Raw genomic sequence first — 23,922 nt, forward strand, 5'->3', positions numbered from 1 at the left:
ACATCAAACCCTTTTCCCCTTTCCCCAGGAATTATCTTTTTACATGTTCATGTTATATATGCTGCAGCTATTGTTCAGATATTGAAACATAGCTTTAAACATGGTTCCATTTTGGTTTATGTTATGGTTTATATTTTAGACTATACAATTTTCTAAATTTTTAGTTACCTTATGTTTTACATTATGGTTTCCAATTTAGCCTATAGGCTTTTATACATTTTTGGTGTAATTTAACATGTCCTATATCCATCAGTGCTCGCTACTGTGGACACTTCCACCACTCCCCAGTAACCCTGATTCCATCTATTCTATACCTCTCTCCCCCTCTCCTTAGGGCCCACAGTGACAATCAATCTTGATTACTTGAAGGACCAGATTAACAAATACTTGCAGCAATACTAAGGGTTTGACATACTAGACTGCCCTAAACCATTGGGAGCCACCAATTCTCTCTAGAGACTGTTTGTGAACATCAGTCCTCCACAGGATGTGGGTACACTTTCACACTCATTATATAGGTCTCCACCCAATGATATAATAAACCATGATACAATGAGCACCCACACACTCCTTAGAAGCCTGGCCCTGTGCCAGATCTCCATCCCCCCCTTGAGCATCTGAGACAGGTAATCCCACATTATTATATTTTCTAAAGAGTTTTCTCAACATTATAGTTTCAACCACATACTTGACAATCTCCCACGTCCAAATGTTTCCCCCAGCCCTCCCCCCAATTCCTTAGGCCATCTAACCCATCCTCCCAACCCTAGCCTCCACCCAGACTACAAAGCCCCAGCCAAAGTCATCCCTATGCCTTCATCTTATCCCTTCCCTGTACAAATACTTACCTTCAGCTTATCATAGATTTCATTCATGTAGGCATCAGTGCACAACCTTCCTCTCCAACCCCAACTTTCTTTAAGCTTATCATCCAGTCTCTAGATCTCTGAGACAGCTTGGTTTACTTGTTTCATATCAGATAGGTCATGTAGTATTTGTCCTTCAATGCCTGGCTTGCTTTACTCAAAATAAGGTCCTTATCCATGTTATCCCATGTGTTTGTACTGTTTTCCTTCTTACAGTTGAGTAGTATTCCATTGTATGTATACACCACATTTTATTTATCCATTCATCTGTTGATGGACATTTGGGTTGATCCCAACTTTTGGCAATAGTGAATAATGCTGCTATGAACATTGGTGTGCATATATCGATTTGTGTCCTTGTTTTCGGTTCTTCTGGGTATATACCCAGCAGTGGAATTGCTGGGTCATATGGCAAATCTATAGCTAGTTTTTTGAAAAACCACCAGTCTCATGGGAGTAAGAGAGTATCTCATTGTAGTTTTGATTTGCATTTCCCTAATAGCTAGTGATTTTGAGCATTTTTTTTTCTTGTGCTTTTTAGCCATTTGTGTATCTTCTTTGGAGAAGCATCTGTTCAAATCTCTAGCCCATTTTTTAGATGGGTTGTTTGTCTTTTTATTTTTGGGATATAGGAGTTCTTTATATATGCAGGCTGTTAGTCTCCTATCAGATATATGGTTACCAAATATTGTCTCCCATTGGGTGGGCTGTCTTTTCACTTTTTTGAACAAACTCCTTTGAGGTGCAAAAGGCTTTAATTTTGAGGAAGTCCCATTTAAATCTATTTGTTGTTTTGCTGCTCATACTTTGGGTGAGAAGTTCATGAAGCCATTTCCTATTACAAGGTCCTATTGATGCTTCCCTACATTGTTTTCCAAGATCTTTATGGTCTTGGCTCTTATATTTACGTCTTTTATCCATCTTGTGTTGGTTTTTGTATCAGGCGTAAGATGGTAATTCTCTTTCATTCTTTTGCATATGGATATCCAGTTCTCTAGGCACCATTTGTTGAAGAGGCCATTCTCTCCCAGTTGAGTGGGTTTGGTGGCCTTGTCGAATATCAGATGATTGTATATATGAGAATCTATATCAGAACTCTCAATTTGGTTCCATTGGTCAGTGTGTCTACCCTTGTGCCAATACTATGCCATTTTCACTATTATAACTTTGTAGTATGTTTTGACATCAGGTAGTGTGATTCCTCCAATTTCATTTTTCTTTTCCAATATGTCTTTGGTTATTTGGGGCCTCTTTCCTTTCCAAATATAGTTTATAGTTAGTTTTCCTAGTTCATTAAAAAATGCTGTGTTGATTTTTATTGGGATTGCATTGAATCTGAAGATCAATTTTGGTAGAATAGACATCTTAATAATATTTAGTCTTCCTATCCGTGAGCATGGAATAGTCTTCCATTTATTCAGTTCTTCTTTGATTTCCTTGAACAGTGTTGTGTAGTTTTCTGTGTATAAGTCTTTTACATCTTTAGTTAAACTTATTCCTAGGTTTTTGATTTTTTAATTTACTACTGTAAATGGTATTTGTTTCTTGATTTCCTTCTCAGATTGCTCTTTATTGGTGTACAGAAATGCTACTGAATTTTGTGCATTGATCTTATAACCTGTGCCTTCACTGAACTCATTTATAAGTTCTAGAATCTTTATTGTAGACTTCTCAGGGCAGGATCATGTCATCTACAAATAGTGAAATTTTGACTTCTTTCTTTCCAATTAGGATGCCTTTTATGTTTGGTGCTTGCCTCAGTGCTCAAGCAAGTACTTCTAACACAATGTTAAATAGAAGGGGTGATAATGGGCATCCTTGTCTTGTTCCTGATCTTACAGAGAAAGATTCTAGGATTTCACCATTGTAAATGATGTTAGCTGTGAGTTTTTCATATATACCCTTTATCATGTCCACCCTATGTCTATGCCCTTTGATTGTGGAGTTCAATTCATTAACATTCAATGTTTTCACTGCAAAGCATTACTACTTTGTCCATTTTGTCCTTCAGCTCTCTATTGCATATTGTTCTACTGTCCATCTTCTTTTTTTTTTTTTTTTTTTTTTTAATTTTTTTATTTTTTATTGACTTTGTAATAATATTACATTAAAAATATATATGTGAGGTCCCATTCAACCCCACCCCCCCACCCCCCCTCTCCCCCCCCCCAACAACACTCGTTCCCATCATCATGACACATCCATTGGATTTGGTAAGTACATCTTTGGGCACCTCTGCACCTCATATACATTGGTTCACATCATGACCCATACTCTCCTCTATTCCATCATGTAGGCCCTGTGAGGATTTACAATGTCCGGTGATTACCTCTGAAGCACCATCCAGGGCAGCTCCATGTCCCGAAGACGCCTCCACCTCTCATCTCTTCCTGCCTTTCCCCATACCCTTTGTCCATTATGTCCACTTTTCCCAATCCAATGCCACCTCTTCTATGTGGACACTGGATTGGTTGTGTCCATTGCACCTTTATGTCAAGAGGAGGCTCAGATTCCACATGGATGCTGGATGCAATCCTCCCATTTTCAGTTGTAATCACTCTAGGCTCCATGGTGTGGTGGTTGTCCTTCTTCACCTCCATCTTAGCTGAGTGTGGTAAGTCCAATAAATCAGATTGTAGATGCTGGAGTCTGTTGAGGCTCAGGATCTGGCTATCACATTGTCAGTCCAGAGATTCAAATCCCCTAAATATATCTTAAACCCCAACATTAACTGCACCTCCAGCACATTAGCATGAAAGTCTTATGAAGGGAGATCCCATCTGAGTCCAGATTCATCACACATAAACACCATTTCCAAAGAGGGGCCATCTGCCCTGGTAGTTAACCCCATCGGCCATGACCATAACTCCCATGGGTCTCTTTAGCCCTCAAAGGAACCAATATCTGGGGGTTGTATCTGCTTTATCTGTCTCTCTGACTCTGCTCAGTTGTGCATGAGGGCAAACCTTCTGCCAGCCTCCAGACTCTTTTTTAGAAACTCGTAGCCATATAAACTCATTTCTCCTTTCCATTTCCCCCTTACTTTAGGTCAAACAGCATTTTAAAGTCATGGTATTTTATGTAGACATGGATATTCTGCTGATCCGCATTGAACCTTCCGTATAAGGTCATTTTCCAGTTGCATCATCAGTTGGTAGTTGATAGTGGTCCCTCGTTGCCAGGGAGGCTCATCCCCGGGTGTCATGTCCCACGCTGGGGGGGAGGCATTGCATTTACATGCTGAGTTTGGCTTCGAGACTGGCCACATTTGAGTAACATGAAGGCTGACAGAAGGAAATTCCCAGGCACAAAGTTGCTCTAGGCCTTGTTATTATTTTGGGTTTATCAGCTCACAAGCATAGTCATTAGTATCAGGGGCTCACTGTTGAACCCTCACTCCCTCCCGGTCCCCACCACTGTACCTGGGAGACTGTCGCTGCTCCCCTAGGGACCACGACAGAGCACCACTGGCCAGGAACCCAGTACCCCCCCTACTGTGGTTTTTAATTGTTGCCACTATGAGTATATCCAAACATTGCCATGCACCCTTACTGTCCATCTTCTTAGCCTTTAGTTTACCCTTCCTAATAATCTTCATTTCTATACTCTTCTCCAGATCTCTCACCCTTGTTTTTTCCTTTTAGGCAAAAAAAGTATTTCTTGTAAATCTTGTCTTTTAGTGACATATTCTATCAGTTTTTGTTTGTCTGTGAAGACTTTGAACTCACCCTCCTTAAGGATAGCTTTGCCAGATACAGAACTCCTGGCTGGCAATTTTTCTCTTCAATACCTTAAATAAATCATACTACTTTCTTCTCACCCCCATGGTTTCTGCTGAGAGATCAGTACTTAATCTTATTGAGCTTCCCTTGCATGTGATGCATTGTTTTTCTCTTGCTCCTTTCAGAATCCTCCATCTCTGATATTTGTCATTCTGAATAGTAGGTATCTTGGGGTAGGTATCTTTGGACTTATTTCTGTTTGGGGTATACTGTTCCCCTTGGATATTGATACTTATGTCCTTCATAAGGTTTGGGAAATTTTCCATCATTTCCTCAAATATTCTTTCCACCTTTTTTCCATTCTCTTTTCCTTCTGGGACACCAATATGTGAACATTTGTCCCTTTCATGTTGCCATTCAATTTCCTGACACTCTGCCCCATTTTTTCCATTCTCTTCTCATGTCTTTCCAGTTTAGATGTTCTGTCTTTGGAATCACTAAATTCTGTCTTCATGCAATTCAAATCTGCTCTTACGTGCCTCTAATATATTTTTAATCCCATCCATTGTGTCTTTCTTTCCCATAAATCTGTTACTTTTATTTGCAGGCTTTCAAGTTGTTCTTTACACTCTCCCAGTATCTTCTTAATACCCTTTGTTTCTTTAGTCATATTTTCTTTAAAATCTTCGAGGTGATTAGGAGAGCTGTGTGATTAACATTGATTAATTGTCTTAAATCCTGTATTTCTTCAGAATATTTGATTCGTTCTTTTGGCCGAACACTCTCTTCCTAGTATGGCTTGTAATATTTTGCTGATGTCTGGGCATCTGTATTCATTTGTTGGTGAATTTCCTCTTATGGTCATTTTCTCTCTCTTGTTAATTGTGGTTTTATTTACAATTCTTCTTTGATATTTGTTCAACTTCTTCTAAGTCTTTAAAATTTCCCAGTTTGAATTCTCAAAACTGGGCCAGAGAGACTCGCTAGTGGGCACAGATTTTCTCCCAGAGCTTGGAGAGAGTGCAACTTTTGTCCATGCAGTTTCCAGACTGGCCAGCAGATGACACTTGTTAATGCACCTTTCCACAGCTATTTCAGTCTCAGCTTTCCTGAGTTGCTGTGTTGAATCTCCAGATTGGAGATTCAAAGCAGTCTTTGGTGGCCGAATTCACTTAAGAAAAGCACCCTGACTTCCCCTCCCTTTTCCCTTGAAACAGCTGACAGGGAGGAATATATATGTTATCCTCTCAGTTGGCTGCAATGAGCCATGATTTCACCCCAGTTTAATATCTTGGAGATGGGTGAGGAGCCCTTCCTGGCCACCATGGGGGCTTGGTACTTTACGTTTGTGATTTCAGGTTCTCCATCTCTCTGTCCCTCACCCTTCTTGGAGTTCTGTAGCACTGTCCTGGTCTGCTGACCCCCAACACAAGTCCATTGGGCAGCTTTTGGTTCTTTCTCTACTGTTTGGTAAGAGCATTAAGCTCTGCCTGTTAGTTCACTGCAATCTTCCCACAATCCCTCCACATACATTTTAAAGTCAGTTTAAAGGCAATGTGTCAATATCCACTAGATAGCTTGCTTTGATTTTGATTTTGATTCCACTGAATTAATAGATCAAACTAAGAAGAATTAACATCTTAACAATATTGAGTCTTCCTATCCATGGACATGGATTATCATGGATTATCCGTTTATTTAGAAAGTCTTTGATTTTTGTCATCAGAGCTTTGTGGTTTTGAAAATACTGCCTATACATATTCTGTTAGATTTATAAATAAGTTATTTCATTTTGGTGCATTGCTATTATAAATGGTATTGTGTTTTTAATTTCAAATTCCTATTGTTCATTGCTGTTATAGAGGAAAGGAACTGACTTTTGTATATATAGCCTTGTATCCTGCGACCTTGTGTAATTACTTATTAGTTCCAAGAGTTTTTAGATTCTTTGTGGTTTTCTAAAAATTTCTCATAGTGTGAGTATTGGAAGTGTGTGTCTATTAAAAGGTTTCGTCCATTTCATATAAATTATTAAATGGGTGCATGTAGGACTGTCATAAGATTCCTTTATTAACTTTTTAATATACAAGGTCTCATTAGTGATGCCACCTCTTTCATTCACGCTATTAGTTTATATCTTCTCCTTTTTTCCTTGGTTAACCTGACTAGAAGATTATCAGTATTATTGATCTTTTCAGAGAACCAGGCTTTGATTTTGTTGATTTTCTCTATTGATTTCCTGCTTTTATCTTCATTAATGAATGCCTTAGATTTTATTATTTATTTCTTCTGCTTGCTTTATTCTTCATTTGCTCTTCTTTCTTAGATGGAAGCTTACATTATTGATTTTAGGCCTTTCTTCTTTTCTAATATATATATTCAATGCTATAAATTTCCCTCTAAGCATTGCTTTTGCTACTTACTACAGTTTTGATAGGGTGTTCATTTCCATGAATTCTACATATATTTATTATTTCTCTTGAGACCTTTTCTTTGGTCCATGTGTTATTAGAAGTATTTTTATTAATCTCTTATTATTTTGGAATTTTCTAGCTATCTTTCTGTTATCGATTTTACACTAATTCCATTGTGGTCTGAAAATATAAATTGTATGATTTTTATTACTTTAAATTTGTTAAACTGAGTTTTATGGTACAGAATGCAATCTTTCTTAGTGTATATTCCATATGAGCTTGAAAGAAATTTGTATTCTTCTACTGTTGGATGAAGCATTTTATATCCGCCAATTAGATCAAGGTGATTAATAGTGCTTTTCAGTTCAACTATATCTTTACTGATTTTCTGCCTACTGGATGTATCCTTATTGACAGAAGGATATTGACATCAACTGTGGTAGTAGTTTGACTATTCTTGCAGTTCTATCAGGTTTTCCCACATATCATTTGTCTTTCTGCTTTTAGATACGTATTTTTTAAGGATTGCTCTGATTTCTTAGAGAATTGACCCATTTACCATCATGCAATACCCTTCTTTATCTTTGTAATTGCCTTTATTCTGTAATCTGCTTTGTCTGAAAGTAACTATTCCAGCTTTCCTTTTTTTTTTTAAGCTTTTTATTTTGACATAATTTTAGACTTTCAGAAAAGTAGCAAAGATAGTGTAACTCTCCCAAATATTGGTACAAGGGTGTAAATGTGTCTCAAGCATTTGAGTGACTGTTTCCCACATGGGAGTTCCTGGGTTCAGTTCCCTGTGCCTCCTAGGAAAACAACAACAACAAACAAACAACAAATAAAACAAATGAAAAAATCAAGAACCAAAAACCAACTCAGGGGAGCTGATGTGGCTCAGTAGCTGAGCACCAAAGCCCTGGGTTCAATACTAGGTCTCTGGTACCTCAAAAAAAATTTGGTACAATGTAAGCTATAGACTTAATTTGTATTTCAACATATCTTTACTTTTTCTTTTCCTTCCCAGGATCCCACAGTGTATTTGGTTATTGTGTCTTCTTACTCTCCTTAATCTGTGACAATTTCTCAGTCTTCCATTGTCTTTTATGACCTTGACATACTTTTGAGGTGAAATTCACATAACATACAATTAACGATTGTAAAGTGTACAATTCCGTGATTTAACTCATTCACAATATTTAGCAATCATTACCTAACTTTTTAGTTTCAAAACTTTTTAATAACCCCAAAACACCCTGTACTGATTTAGTCATTACTCCCACTTCCCATTCCCCAATTCCCTGGAAATAATCAATCTCTGCCACATGGCAAAGCACATGGCTGTGTCCACTGGTCTCTTCCTTCTCTTCCAGGTTTTGTTGATTTCAACTTCATGCTTCTATAGTGCTCTCTCTCTCTCTCTCTCTCTGTCTTTCTCTATCTCTATTCACTCCATTTATAAAAGACTCCAGTAAGAGGATTAAGATCCACTCTGTGCCAGGCCTTACCTGAAGTTACTTCATCAAAATGGTCCTACTTACAATGGTTTATACACACAGAAATGGGTTAGCTTTAAGAATTTGATTTTCTGGGGTCCATAAAATTCCAAACCACCACACATCTATTCTAATATTAACCTTGGAGTGGTTACTTAAATGGAATACCAAAGTAACAGCTATATGCCTCTTGGTGTAGAGGGATAAAAAATTATTTTATGAAATTTTTGTATCAATTTACAATGTCAATAGCAATGTTTGAAAAAACTGCTTTATCATCCTTCTAGAATCTATTTTAAAATATTTTGTAATTTGATAGTTTAGAATATTAATCTATTTTAATATTCAGTTCTTTCACTATTAGTAAATTTCTTTCCATCTTTTGAAGCATATTGTGATGTTGCTTATTACTCCATTACTGAAAAAACATACAAGATATAGATCATTAAGATTTTAGCTATATGTAAACTTCCAATTTTTAAAGAAAATTATTCCCTCAGTCAGAAAATTGGAACACCATATATTTGTGTATTGTCCTTTTAATCTTAGCTTCTAATAAATAAAATGCCAAAAACTTAAAACACAAAACACGCCTATGGTTTTAGTATTCATGCACCTGTTCATATATGATGTAAATTGATCTAATTCAATTTCAGCTATTGTATGATAATATACACAAATTCAATCATCCAAAAATCTTTTAAGAAGTTTTACTGAATATTTATAATAAATTATAGATAAAAATAAAGTAGACAAATAATTCCTATTTTGTTTTCCAATTTCTACACACATTTGTACAATCTGGAGAAAAGATACATTCAAATACATACATTGTATGATATTCACCTGTGATTTTCTTTTCTCATGAAAATTTCAGTTTAACACTTTTATCTATATTTTCCATAAAGGATTAAACTTAATTTTTATATATATTAGCATTTAGGCCCATGATACTTTTTCATCATATTATTCACTTCTTTAAAAGTTAAAATATAGAGTTCTCAAAATTCAGTTTTCTAAAGTCTGCATGAGAATAAGTAAACAATTTTGGAAAAGCATTAAAAAATCCAAAGTTCTCCTAATTGGACCCTTTGAGAATCATTAGATCAAACTAAAGTATAGTTTTAATCTTTCAAATTCCTTTTAACAGTACCCTAATAAAATGTTACATATCTTTCAACACTATTTTAAAGTGAATACAGATGGATTATTTGGGTTATAGTCAGGAAACTGGCACAAGCCGGATGTTTAAATAAACATTATATCAAAAGAAGCATATTCACAGAAGGTGGTTGCTCTAATTCTATTCTGATTATGTTTATTTTTCCTCTCTCTTTGGGCCTCACTCCCTGCATTTTGGATTAATAGCATCTTTTATTTTTGTCTGAATATAAATCTCGGTAAAAATTGAAATGAAATGAATTCTCCTATGTCCTATTACATAAACTTTAAAAGCAAAGAACGTTTTGAAGGTCTACAGTAGGAATTTGGTGATTAATTATTTACATATTTAATTCATTCTCAGGTGACGTCTCTTAAGGCAAGCAAAAGTGATCAGTCTGTGCAAATGGAAATTTCTGTTCCTACCTTATCCTTATATAAAGGGGTCATTTATACAAAACTAGGAAGGAAATTGGGAATGTGAATGCGTATATAGTATGTGTTGTTTGGGGAAGGGACCTGTACTGGCTAAAATTGTATATATGATTGCTCCAACTCTCTATACTTGTTTGTCAGTGAAGATGGCTGTCTAAATTGATCATTGGTTTCCATGACAGCCAATCCTTACAATTTGGGCTTTCTACAGCATAGATTTTAAGGTCAAATTATTTTTAAAACTACCTAGTTTGCTATTCCACAGTCATCACCTCACATATTATTTGTTAGAATGGGGAGATTGCTTCTTCATGAAAAAATATTGAAAACACTTTCCCACAGAAATATTAGCATGGCAAATTTTATGCACACATACTCCACAGGGAGTCTTTTTTTCAAACCACATCTGCACAGAAACGAATTTTAAAATGATTGCTTTCTTGTTGATGTTTTTTACCAAGGTAGACAACGTTCTTATTTGTAAAGAGAAAAAAATAACAATACCTAGAGAAATACTAGAATGAAAGACCTTTCTAATAATTTTGGCAATTCTTTATAGATCCCCATGGCCACATTATGAATTATTACCCTCTTGCATGGAACCAAATCAGCCTGCTTCTAGCCTATCTTAACTCATATGAGCTGTAATACATTTTTCTTTGCAGCAATATAATCACATCATTAAATATATTTTTAGGTGGTCATGGGATTCTGACAATGCTACAAATCAATTCTATTTTAGATGTTTTTCTGTCATTTTATACATATAATGCATATATTCTGTAAAATTATTCATAAGGTGCCTATATAAGATAAAATACTATACCTTAAAGGTATGTTGTACCTGGAATTCTTCTATTACAGTTTGAGTTGAAGTTATATTAAACAAGGATTCATATTTTCCAGGATATGTCAGAAGAAATGAGGAAATGGCAAGATTGACCAATGTTGCATTTGCATGCCAACACTATAAACTTCAGGGAACAGATTATTAACATGAACATGTTTATTCTGAAGAGTCAGAGCTTTAGGAAAAGAACCAGGTGGATTTGAATATATGCCTTTGTGTGTCACTCAGATTTTCTTCCAGTTCTGCCCTCTGTATTTACGACTAAGTCCTAGAGCAAGAAATCCAGGAAAACTTTAAAATTTATTTTTAAAGTGATTTTTTGTAAGCTGTGTAATAGGATAAAACATCTCTGTGGATTAAAGATGTATTCTCAAATTAAGATGATAATTGAAACAAAAAAGTTTTGTTACAAAAAGACCTGAGAAGCAATCCAAACACTAATGGAGAAATAGTACAATCAGCAGTAGGGAATCTTACATAGGTAATTGAACAAAAAGAAGATATAAAAGTCAGTTGTCATATAGTATCCCAGAATCTAAGAAGATAATGTGTATGAGAACATATGAATACTTTATGGTGAAAAAATAGCTAAGACTGGAATAACAACAGTGTGTGTGTACAGCAGGTGCACATGTATATATTATGACAGTTCGTAGACATTAGTGTTACGTAAATGGTGGCTTTTGGTTTCTATGGGAACTACTTTAATTTTAGGGTAAGGGGATAGAGATGGGTTTTGGAAATAGAATCAAATAAATAATTTATGCTATTGTTATTCTGAATATGATTTTATTCCCAAGCTGATAAGAGATGAATAATGAATTACTTACTATATATCATAGTACTAAAATTTGATAATTAAAAATAGGTAAGTGTTTAGAGAAGATGTACAGAAGTATAAAAGATTGAACAGTTTTTAAATGACACCTAAAAAAAGATTAATATTTATTTGCCCAGTTTGAAGTTAGGGTAATACATAAAAAGGCAACTCGTTTCTACTTATCTTAAAGATTCATATCACCACTAAAAATTGGTTAGAAGTGGATTTATAATTAGTACAATTGGAATATAATTATGGCAGAATAGTAAATGAAAGATGCAGAAAAAAATTTTAGATGTGGATTTCCAGTTGACAAATATAATGACATAAGACACTCCAGGGACTTGCTCCCCTACAGAATCTTTGAACAACTACAAAAATTGGCCAACTCATCTCCCTCTAAACTCCTGAAAATAGTTAAAGGGTTGTCCTAACTAGGCAAATGCTAAATCAAGAAAACTCGAGGAAATTCTACCACTCAAAGAAATCTCTGTCATGTTGCTATCTAAATGGAAATTTAAGAAAGTGATGACTCAAGGATTAAATCTCAGAAACAACACATTAAAATATTAAAATGAGCAGTGACCATCAAAAGGTTACAAGACAAAGAAGTGGGAAATGATTGTCCATTCAAAGGAACAGGATAAATTTTCAAAAGCCATAAAAGAAAAAATACCAGATTTGGATACAACAGACAAAAGTGTTAACAAAATGACCTGCAATATAATGAAAGAGTTCAGGAAAACATGAAGAAAGAACTAAAAGGATTGAGAAAACAATGAATGAACAATGTGAGAAACTCAGTTAAAAGTTAATTTTAGAAAGCAATCAAACAGAAATACTGGAATTAAAGAAAATAATAACTAGAAAAACAATTCTTAGAAGATTTCCACAACAGATTAGAGCTGGCAGAAGAAAGAATCAGTGACCTTAATGATAAAGCAATTGAAATTATTCAGGATGAGGATCAAAAAGAAAAGAACAAAAATAGCTACAATCAAAAAAAAAAAAAAAGAGAAATAGATCCTAAGAGATCTGTGGGACATCATGTATCAACACAGCAATATAAGCATTATGGATTCTCAGAAGGAGCAAAAAGAGAGAAAGGAGTAGAAGGACTAGTCAAAGAAATAATCCAGAAAACTTCCCACCTTTAATAAAACATGATTGCACACACTCAAAAAGACCACCAAACCCCAAGCAAGATAAACTGCAAAAGATGTTGTGCCCAGATACATAGTAAATGCCAAGGTCAAGGAGAGAGTTTTGAAAGTTGCAAGAGAGGAGCAATATGTTTCATATAAAGAACCCCAGATTATATTAAGTGACTGTTTCTCATCAGAAACCATGGTAGCAAGAAGGCACTGGGACAAAATATTTAAAGGTTTGAAAGAAAATAATTACCAACCAAGAATTTTATATACATTGAGATTGCCATTCAAAAATGAGGGACATTTTAGATGATTAGTACGGTATGTGACTATGTCTCAATAATTTTTGCTTTTAATGAGGGACATATTAAGCCATTCCCAGATGAACAAAAGCTGAGGGAGTTCATCCCTACTTGGCCTGCCCTATAAGCAACACTAAATGGAGTTCTTCTAAATGAAAGGAAAGGACACTAGATAGTGGACTAAAGAGGCCTGGAGTTTTCTGGTAAAGGAAACTGTATGGGTAATTATAAATGGCTTACTTTTGTATTCTATATTGAGATGCAGCTCCCCTTTTTACTTCTTACAGGTTCTAAAATGCAAATGCATGAGAATTAATGATAAATGTATGATTTTGAACATACATATATAAATACATAATTTGTAAAAATTGCAACAAAAAGTAATGGTATGGTAGAATACTTGTGTTTGCTGTTGTAGTTAAGTTGGTAGTAAATTAAATGTAAAAGCAATAGATTTAGGATGTTGAATATAAACCACATGGTAACAACAAAGAAATTGTATGAAAAATAGACACAGAAGGAAATGAGAAGGGACACAAAATGATCAATACAAAACATCACATAAATATGAAAGCAGGCATTTTAAAAAAAGATTTGAAGGACATAAAAATTATTAAATTTGCAGAGTAAATTTAAGTAGCAAAATGGCAAAAGAAAGTTCTGCATAATCATCAGTTACTTTAAATGTAAATAGATTAAACTGTCCAAGAATAAGGCAGAGATAGGCAGAATGGATTTAAAAAAAGCATGACTCAACTTTATGGTGTTTGCAAGAGACTCACCTTAAATCCAAAGATATAAGTAAGATGAATCTGAAAGGACAGAAAAAATAGCCCATACAAATAGTAACCAAAAGACAGCTGGGGTAGCAATAAAATTATTGGATAAAACAGATTTTAAGTAAAAAACTATTATGAAAGAAGAAGGGCTCTATTTACTGAAAAGCGGACAATTCAATATGAAGATATAGCAATTATACATATTTATGTACCTAACAGTATAGCCCCAAAATTTTTAAAACAAATGTTCACAGAATTGAAGGGAGAAATAGAAAGTTCTACATGAATAATGGAGTCTTCAACATACTGCTTTTAATAAGTAACTGACTATTTAGACAGAAGATCAATGAAACAGTAAAAGACTTGGAGGACAATTTAAATAAATTAGACTTCATGCACATATAGAGATCTTCACCCTACAGGAGCTGAATACACATTCTTCTCCACTGTACATGGTCATTCTTTAGGATATGTCATATGTTAGCCTTCAAAACAAATCTCAGTACATTTTTTAAAAAAATTTTTTTTGTTTTTTTGTTTTTGTTTTTTTTAAAGATTTATTTATTTATTTCTCTCCCCACCCCCCACCCTGTTGTCTGTTCTCTGTGTCTATTTGCTGCGTCTTCTTTGTTTGTTTCTGTTGTCGTCAGCAGCACAGGAATCTGTGCTTTTTTTCATTGCATCATCCTGTTGTGTCAACTCTCCGTGTGTGCAGCACCATTGCTGGGCAGGCTGCACTTTCTTTTGTGCTGGGTGGCTCTCCTTATGGGGCACACTCCTTGTGCGTGGGGCTCCCCTATGCGGGGGGACACCCCTGCGTGGTATGGCACTCCTTGCATGGATCAGCACTGCACATGGGCCAACTCCACATGGGTCAAGGAGGCCTGGAGTTTGACCTGCGGACCTCCCATGTGGTAGACGAATGCCCTAACCACTGGGCCAAGTCCGCCGCCATTTTTTTTTTTTAATATTGATATCATATGATGTATCTTCTCCAGCCATAATGGAATGAAGCAAGAAATCAATAATGAGGAGAACTTGAAAATTCACTAACATGTGAAAATTAAACAATAAACTCTTAAACAATGAGTCAAAGAAGAAATCACAAGAGGAATTAGGATATAACCTGATGCAAATAAAAATATAACACAATATACCAACACTTATGATACGCAACAAAGGCAGTATTGAGGGGATTTTATAGCTTTAAATTCTCACATTAAAACAAAGAAATATGTATTCAGAACCATAACTTCACAACTGCAACTATAAAAAGAAGAGTAAACTAAACCCAGAGGAAGCAGAGGGAGGAAATAACCAAGATAAGAGGAGAAATAATTGAAAAGGAGTAGGAAAAAAGGACAATACATTATATCTATGAAACCTAAATTGATCCTTTGGAAAGATCAATAGAATTGCAACTCTCTAAGTAGATGAAGGAAGGAAGGAAGAAAGGAAGGAAGGAAGCAATGAAGGAAAGAAGGAAGGAAGCAAGGAAGGAAGGAAGGAAGAAAAGAAAACACAAATAATTAAAATTAGAAATGAAGGGAAGGGGGGGCATTACTACCAAGTTGTAGAAATAAAAAGTATTGCAAAAGTATATTATGGGAAAGCAGCTGTGGCTCAAGGAATTGGGCTCCTGTTTACCGTATGGAGGACCTGGGTTTGGTTCCTGGGACTTCCAGGTGAAAAATGTAAAAAGGCAACCCAGACTGCACGGTGAGTCTCAGGCCCCAATGTGGAGAAGTAATGCACCAAAAAGAAGATGATAATGCAGCCAGATAGAAAAGAAAAGAAAAAAAAAGGATGTTATGAATAACTGTACATCAACAAAGTTAAATAAGCTAGATGGAATGAACAAATTCCTAGAAACACACAAACTACCTACAGTTACTCAAGAAATAGAGTATCTCAACAGAACAAAAAGCAAAGAGTTTATATCAGTAATCAAAAACCTCTCAAGAGAAAAAAGCCGAGGACAAGATTAGATGACTTCATTGGTTAATTTTATCAAACATTGCAAGAAAAATTAACGCTAATCCTGCCAAACTCTTCCAAGAGGAAGGAACTCATTCTATGAAGCCACGATCACCACAATACCAAAGCCAAATAAAGATACCACCAAAAATATTACACACCAATATCCCTTATGACAACAGATACAAAAATCCTCAGTATAATACTAGTAAACCAAATCAAAGAGCATAAAAAGAAATGAAGATCTGATACATGTTGCAAAATGGATGAACATTAATGATTTCATGTTGTGTGAAATAGAACAGACACAAAAAAACAGTTTATGTTCTTACTTACATGAAATAATTCGAATATGCAAATCCATAAGAATACAAATTACCAGGGGACTGAGGGAGGGGTAAGGAATGGGGAGTTAATGCTTAATTGGTACAGAGTTTCTTTTTGGGGTAAGTAGAAAGTTTTGGTAAGCCATGATGGTGATGGTGGCACAGGATTGTGAATGTATTTAACACCCTTGAATTGTATATTTGAAAGGGGTTAAAATGTTAAATTTTAGGTTGTATACATGTTACCAGAATAAAACTTTTTTAAAACCATAGAACTGTACAATACAAACAGTGAAAAAAAAAAACCTAATGGACTACAGTTAATAGTATAATTTTAATAGTATTATGTATTTAATTGTAACAAAGTTACCACATTAATATAGAGTCTTAATATTAGGGGAAAACTGAGTGTGTCAGGGGTGTATATGGGAACTCTAATTTCACTGTAAACCTCTAATTAAAAAAATGGAAAAAAAATCTGGATGCATGCTACACATGATTGTATAAAAAATAGTTGTAAGAATTGTAAGTGATATTTAAATATTTTATCTAAATATGGTATAATGCTACTTTATGTAAAACATATTGAAACTTGAACACCTGTTGTATCATGTCCAGTATATTTATCAGGCAATTATATTAATCCTAATTGTACTAATTTTAAACAACAAAACATATATTATGAAAAGTGATTTTTTTTCTCATATTGGATCCTAAGCTCCATTTCATAAAAACAATTATAATTTTAAATTACTTTATTTTCTAAAAAAATTTAGTTGGATACAAGCATATTTACTTGTGTATACTTAAAACTATATCCACATATAACATACCTGTGTATACCTATTTATACACGACAGCATTTTCTGTACCTTGATTTACCACTCAGTTGTATGTAGGATTGGCACAAGATTGCTATGTGTGAAAATAGGGTCCACTCTCAGAAAAATCCCATGTTTGCTTTAATGCTCTGCTCTTATTGTTTTGAAATTCTTAATAATTTTATCTTTGACTTGGTGTTTTGTAAGTTAAGCTCAATGGGAGCGTGGGATAAGTACATGCACACAACAAAATGCATGCCTGTGGTTCCTTGCAGTCCCATTCCATTTCATTTTAGTGATTCCCAATGAACATAGAATGGCAGGGGATGTACAAAATAGGGGAGCTCAGTGAGCTATGTGAAACTTAGTAAACAGAGGCATTGAGAGCCCCCGAGAAGCCATGCTTTCCATTCAAACCAGATCTTGCTTTGAACATTGAATCAGTGACATTCTAACAGACATGAAAAACCAAGGAATCCTATCATATCCTTTCTTACTAGTGTTACTTTCCTGTATTAGCCAAACACATACTCTGAAAATAGCATTAAAGGAAAGAGAAAAAAAATAGGCAACCTTTACTCTGATTCAGCCTCTTCAGATACTCTTGTGCCGTACAGGGTGGCTCTCTGTGTAAATGCTCGGCACCAAGGATACACTCAAAAAACCCAACAATATGTTGTGTACAAGGATAATGACTCAGGCCAATCAGATGTCCATTTGTTATTGTGTTTATTAACCCTTTATTTCTTAGTGTTATAAACTCCAATTAAAAGTGATTTACGTCTCATTCTTGTAAAAGAAAAAAATAGGACAACCAATAGATCATTTTCCTCTAAGCCTTCCTTATAAATAAGGAGAAGGAAAAGTATTGATTGAATATGTTCCTATCAACACATGTGTTAAACAGAGTTGAATTAGTTTCATGCAGCTTTCCCACTGTACTTATAAGAATGTAATACATATGCCAGTACAAGCTATAGAATATGTATTGTATATGTTTGGTAATTCTGCACCCTAGTTAAATGCTCTCATATTTTCATTTAAAACAAGCAGAGCACAATATAAAGGTGAAGAGTAAAATTTACACTAATAATCTAAAATTTTAACATCTTCACTTAGAATGATATTAAATGACAAATAAAAACAACACGGCAAGTCTATAGAAAGAGACCATGGAAGAGAGGGAAGAGTTTTATAATTTAGTGCCTGTACTTTCACTTTTTTCCTGCTTTTAGAACAATAGATCCTGCATTTTCATTTTGCTGTGGATCCTGAAAATTATGTAGCTGGCTCTGGATACTGTATTTGGACAAAATTCCCTAACTACACATATATCACTAGTTCAGTTTTTCTTACTCTACAGTATTTATCTTATGGTGTACATTTTTCCCCCCTTTACCTAGTATTTGATGGACATTTTTTGTTCTTCCATTCTTCTATAAACACTTTAAATACTCTAGTAAGTACCTATGTGCACAAACGTTTGCTTTCACGGGAAAATAGTTCTTTAGAAGAAATTTGTATTAACCAATTGTTGGGCCCAAGGGGATGTATACATTAATAAACATTTTTCTAATTGTTTTTCCAAAGAATCTTCACCAAGTTATACACACAACAACTGGGCATGATGTGCCTAGTTTCTTAATACACTTGCCAATAGGGTATATTTCAAATTTTGCTTAATATTTGCTAATATGATAAGTTTACATTTTCATTTTTCTTTAGCATATTCATTTATTTTTTATTACATTCCTTATTTTTAATGCTTCCTATGTGTTCTGCATTTTAAAATACTGTTAGGCTGTCATTATTTTTGTTTCTTTGATTTCCATGTCACTTTTTAAATGTTATAATTTATTTCAATATTTCTACCAGTCTCCTTTACGCATAATTTTAAAAATCATACTAAAGCCATTAGTGATGATATATCAACTTTTGTGATACTCATTGACCCCTTACTGTGTATAAATAAATTCTGTGTATCCACATTTTGTCCCATATGCCTCCTCCCACCCACTCTCCCCTTCCTCACTGTATTTAGTTTTAAATTATTTCTACCTTATAATGGTGTAAAACATCTATATTCTCTTCTTTAAGAGCAGTCCCTGAAGTTGTTTGCATAGGTTCTATCAAGAGCTGAACTGAGCTCCCAGGGATCAAAGATGATTATGACCACAATCAATTAAAATCGGAAGCAATAGTCAAGTCTTTAATTACTTACTGCAATGGTATAAGTAAGAGGTTAATTCAGGGGAAAAGCACTGGCTCCCACTTGGTCAGTTGTCCACCACGGACGGACCTGTACCACTGAGTGAGTCAGCTGGGCAGCCCACACAGGAGAGATGTGCCACTGCTGAAGGAGCCCCAAAGCAAAGGGGGCTGGGAGGGGTCCAGGAGTGGAAAAGTACTGAATGCGGAATCCGAGTGGAGTCAAGTGTCATCAAGGTCTCTGCTCCTCCCTCTGATTAGCAGTTCTTAGCACAGGTGCCTGGGGAAGACCCCAGGGTAGGAGTGTGGATATGGGCTAGAGCATGACAGCGGCCGCGGGGAGCGGGGGAATCTATCCTTAACTGCAGCTTCCCTCCGAGACTGCAAAGGGCCAGCTGCACCCTAAGTCTGGTGCCAGGAAAGGAGTTTTCACCAGTGAGGAGTATCAGGTAAAACCTTGGTAATTATGTGTGATCAGGCCTGAAAATCCTATGTAGGATTTTGGCCAGAAGCCAGACATCTCAGGTTCTAGATGTTCAACTCAATCTGAAACCCTTTTCTAAGATTGCTATTCAAATATTACTTGATTTATTAGATTTCACATTTAAATAATTTATTCCAGGAAAGGCAATCGGTTCTTTGCCCTCTTGTGTGTATGTGTGTATTTATTATAGTAGTCGTAGGTTTATAGAAAAGTCAGCAGAAAGTACAGACCTCTCTTATAACTCCCCGGTGCACACACTCAGTTATAAGTTTTATTGTCCTTTGCCTTCTTATTTGAATAACAGTTTGAAAGCATCTATGACATTGACATTCCCCGAGGATTTTATAGACAACCCTAAGCCTCCTATTATTATTGAAAGCTGCTGCGAACAAGACTGAATTCAAACTTATTGTCCTATCTTGTAGGTGAATTGACAATCTTACCTGGATACCAGACGAATTATTTTGAAGTCTAGTATATTCACCAGGGTAAGTTTTATTACTGAATATTCTTTATCGGCATCTTCTGTGATATAATGAAATCTTATGTCTGCAGATTCAGGTCTTTTATTTCAGAAAATATTTCCTACATTATATCTGTCTCTGTATTTCTCTACTCAACTTACCATGCCTTTTTTTATGGGATTGTCAAATATGTACATAAAAACTTGCTTCACCTACACTTTATGACTAGCATTTCTTTCTAATAACTTTAACTCAGACTTTCCATTTAAAAAATAAACTTGCTGTGCTTGCTTTGGCAGCTCATATACTAACACTGGAAGATACAGAGAAGATTAGCATGGCCCTTGCACAAGGATGACACACAAATTTGTGAAGTGTTCCATCGATTTTTAATGTAACATTTATGTAATTTATGTGTCCTTAAAAAAAATAAAAATCTATATTTAAAAATTAAATAAGTGTTCCTTTGTCATTTAAAGCCTCTCCACCATAATACTGGCCATGCTTTTATCACTGTCTTTTTTTAGAATTTATTAAAAACAGCTTTAATTTCTGAAAACATTGTATTTTCATTATTTCATTTATTTATGTCTGCTCCCTTTTTGTTCTCTTTTGTTATAATTTCTTTTACTCCATATATCTCTTCTGTAGCTCTTTGAAATACCTACATTTTTATTTATTTATAAATCTGGAACGTTATTTGAAAATTAATTCTTCTTTTCCTATGTATAGTTTATCTTATTGCTATTTTTCTCCTTTTTAAACTTTACATGAAACATTATTTCTGATGATTAGGGTGTTATTTGTGTATAGTTTTTATTTCCCTTTAGTGTGTTATGAATAGTTGTTGCAAAGTTTCTTGGCATCATCTCTTCTTTACTTCTTGTTTCTAATTATTATTGAAAGCAGGGTACTTCGGTTTCCAATAGTGTTGGATTGTCTATTTCTCCCTTCAGTTCTGTCAGTTTTGCTCCATATTTGTTTGGGCTCTGTTGTTAGGTGCATATGTGTTTATTCATATGCTTTCTATTATTCATATTTTTTACATATTTGTACAATTTATACAGTTGAAATGATTAATATAATAGATATAAATTAAAATGCTTGGAATATAGTAGGTGTTCTCTAAATGGTAGTATACATGCTTGATAGTATCAGTAGAATTATCATTAGTTTATAACCATACTTCTTTTATTGGTACTAATTTTCTTAGTCATGTTAGAAAATTCTGACTAATCATTTCTCCATTTGGTACCTTAGGATAAAGGGACTAAAATCAAATCTGCAGGGTATTAAAATTATACCCATTCAATAAAACAATTGTTTTCAGTTAGAGGCATCTCAGTCAGACTGATCAATCCTTCATTTAAATTGTAATTTCCTTCTCCTTCTGCCCCATAATTTGCCCAGAATGAAACAAGTCCTCCACAATGCCGTTGGATGGTAAATTAGACGCTGACTTCTATGTTTGCTAATTTATTCATGTACATTTGATGGCTACATTTGGAAAAAGCAAAATAAAAGCTATTCTTTGGACAAACTATTAAGAAATATATTTGTGGTTTAGACTCAGTCCTTTTCCTAAAATTATCCATAACATTCATAGTGCTATAGTACTGACACTGTAATCAATACTCTGGGATATTAAAAAAGGTGAATCATCCTATGCTTGGTCTTAGAAATAACCCATATATAAATTTAAATATGCACACATATACAAACTTACACATATGTACAATATTCTGGGAGTCAGAGGCAGACCTGTCTTCTCCTAGCATAAATTTAAATCTCAAAATATAATTATGTTTCTTTATTCATTCAATGAACAATTTACCATTTTGTATCAGTAAAAGGATGAATGATTCATTTGTTCCATTATTCAACAAGTATTTATCAAATATTTACTGTTTAACATGCATAGAGCCTCTATTCTAAAGTGACTGTAGACAGACAAACAGAAAATTGTGACACAGAATAAAAAGATAGAGGTGTCAAGGCCAGGTGAGAAGGGTAGTGAATGTCGAAGATGGCAAGATTAGCTTGAATTAGGCAGTAACTAGAAAGTAAAGAGTCACAACATCATATTAAAGTTTTGGAAATTTTACTGAGGGAGACGCTATCTAAGAGAATGGCTGGATGGATTTGCAAGTGGGTTAATCTGCTGCTACTTATTGAGACAGGAAATACAAATGGAGGAGCAAAGATGTTGCCCTTAAGAAATTAAAAGCTTTAAGTTAAAGATATTAATTTATCTGCCAGTCATTGAAAAATCAGTTTGGAATGACAATTAATAGGAAAAGTCTTGTTTACATTTTTCATTAGGACATCATTCCTAAAAAATCTGAGACTTCATCATTCTCTTATAGGCATCTGTTGGTTTGAGGAATTCAAGAAACACAAAATGACAGTTTCCGTGGTTGTAGAGCAGACTGTTAAAACTATTTATTATTTAGATGTAAACTGTTTCTATCTGGAGTGACCTCCTTATTCTCAGTACTATCTGTTCTACCATTTCTTGCCAAACACATTCATCTGAGTGGTCCGAATCCTTTACTACTGTAGTAAGTCATGTCTCACTGTCAATGCCATTTCCTCACAAACTAAATAATTTTCTGCAAAGAGTACCCTTTTGATCAAAATATCTGGCTACCAACATGTATTCTATTAAGTGCTATGCTTGTGATATTTGCATGAGGGATTGAGAAGTTAAGAACCTTTTTTATTTTGCCTCATTTATGTGACAATTCAAGAAAAAAAAAACATATCCAATATATGTAACTACAGGTACTTAAACTGCTTTGCAATAAGCCAAACAAGATATGAATACACGAAGAGGCGTGAAACATAGCTCTTTAGGGATATGTACATTTATCCACATCTAGCACGTGTCTCATACTAATCAAGGACTGTGTTTGAAACCAAAGATAAACACGTAATGTTCCTATGTTTGCCCTGGGGTAGCTCAAAATCCAGTGGGAAAGAAAAATACTCAACAACAAGCATTAGTACAGTGCAATAAAGTAATCTCTTAGGAGAGATACGTAAAAATATCTCTGGAAGCATAGACCCAAAATAATTGTGCAAACCTAATTTCTGAGGAATTTTTTGGCCAATACCTGAATTTTTCAGTCAATACCTGAAATATTTCCTTTTAACATCATTGAGATGTGGACTAAGATACTAATTAATATAAGTACATAAGCATATATGTATATATTTATACACACATACATATATCATAATGTATATGATATGTATATGTGTATGCACGTGTGTGTATATATAATCAAATAATGAGATAAAGTGTATATATAATCAAATAGTCAAATAAATTTGGCCTCTTGTTTAACCAACTTGGTTGTATTCTGTGGACTTATAGGGCACTATGTCAGTATGCTTTAATTAGGATAGGGTGATGCAGGGTACTGCAGGGAGGCAGGAAGGAATGTATATATGTGTGTGGGGTGAAGTATTAAGTGTACAATTTTTTGGAAAGAGAGTTAAAAGGACCGAAATCCCTGAGATCAATTTAGTTCAGTAAATATCTAACAATATATCTTATACCTACCAGTCTGTAATGCACTAGGGATGCAACTATGAACAAGACTCAACCATGCCCTTACAAACATCACAATCTAGTGCAGTGATA

At 34.7% G+C, this 23,922-nt stretch overlaps 1 non-coding gene across 1 annotated transcript; it reads left to right on the forward strand.

Moving 5' to 3' along the window:
• Positions 1-20,556: 20,556 nt before the first annotated feature.
• LOC111759188 (U6 spliceosomal RNA) lies at positions 20,557-20,662 on the forward strand. The gene has a single exon (XR_002793265.1). It is a non-coding gene; the product is annotated as a U6 spliceosomal RNA (small nuclear RNA).
• The last annotated feature ends 3,260 nt before the right edge of the window (positions 20,663-23,922 follow it).

The sequence above is a fragment of the Dasypus novemcinctus genome, chromosome 25, assembly GCF_030445035.2.
Source record: "Dasypus novemcinctus isolate mDasNov1 chromosome 25, mDasNov1.1.hap2, whole genome shotgun sequence".
NCBI lineage: Eukaryota > Metazoa > Chordata > Mammalia > Cingulata > Dasypodidae > Dasypus > Dasypus novemcinctus.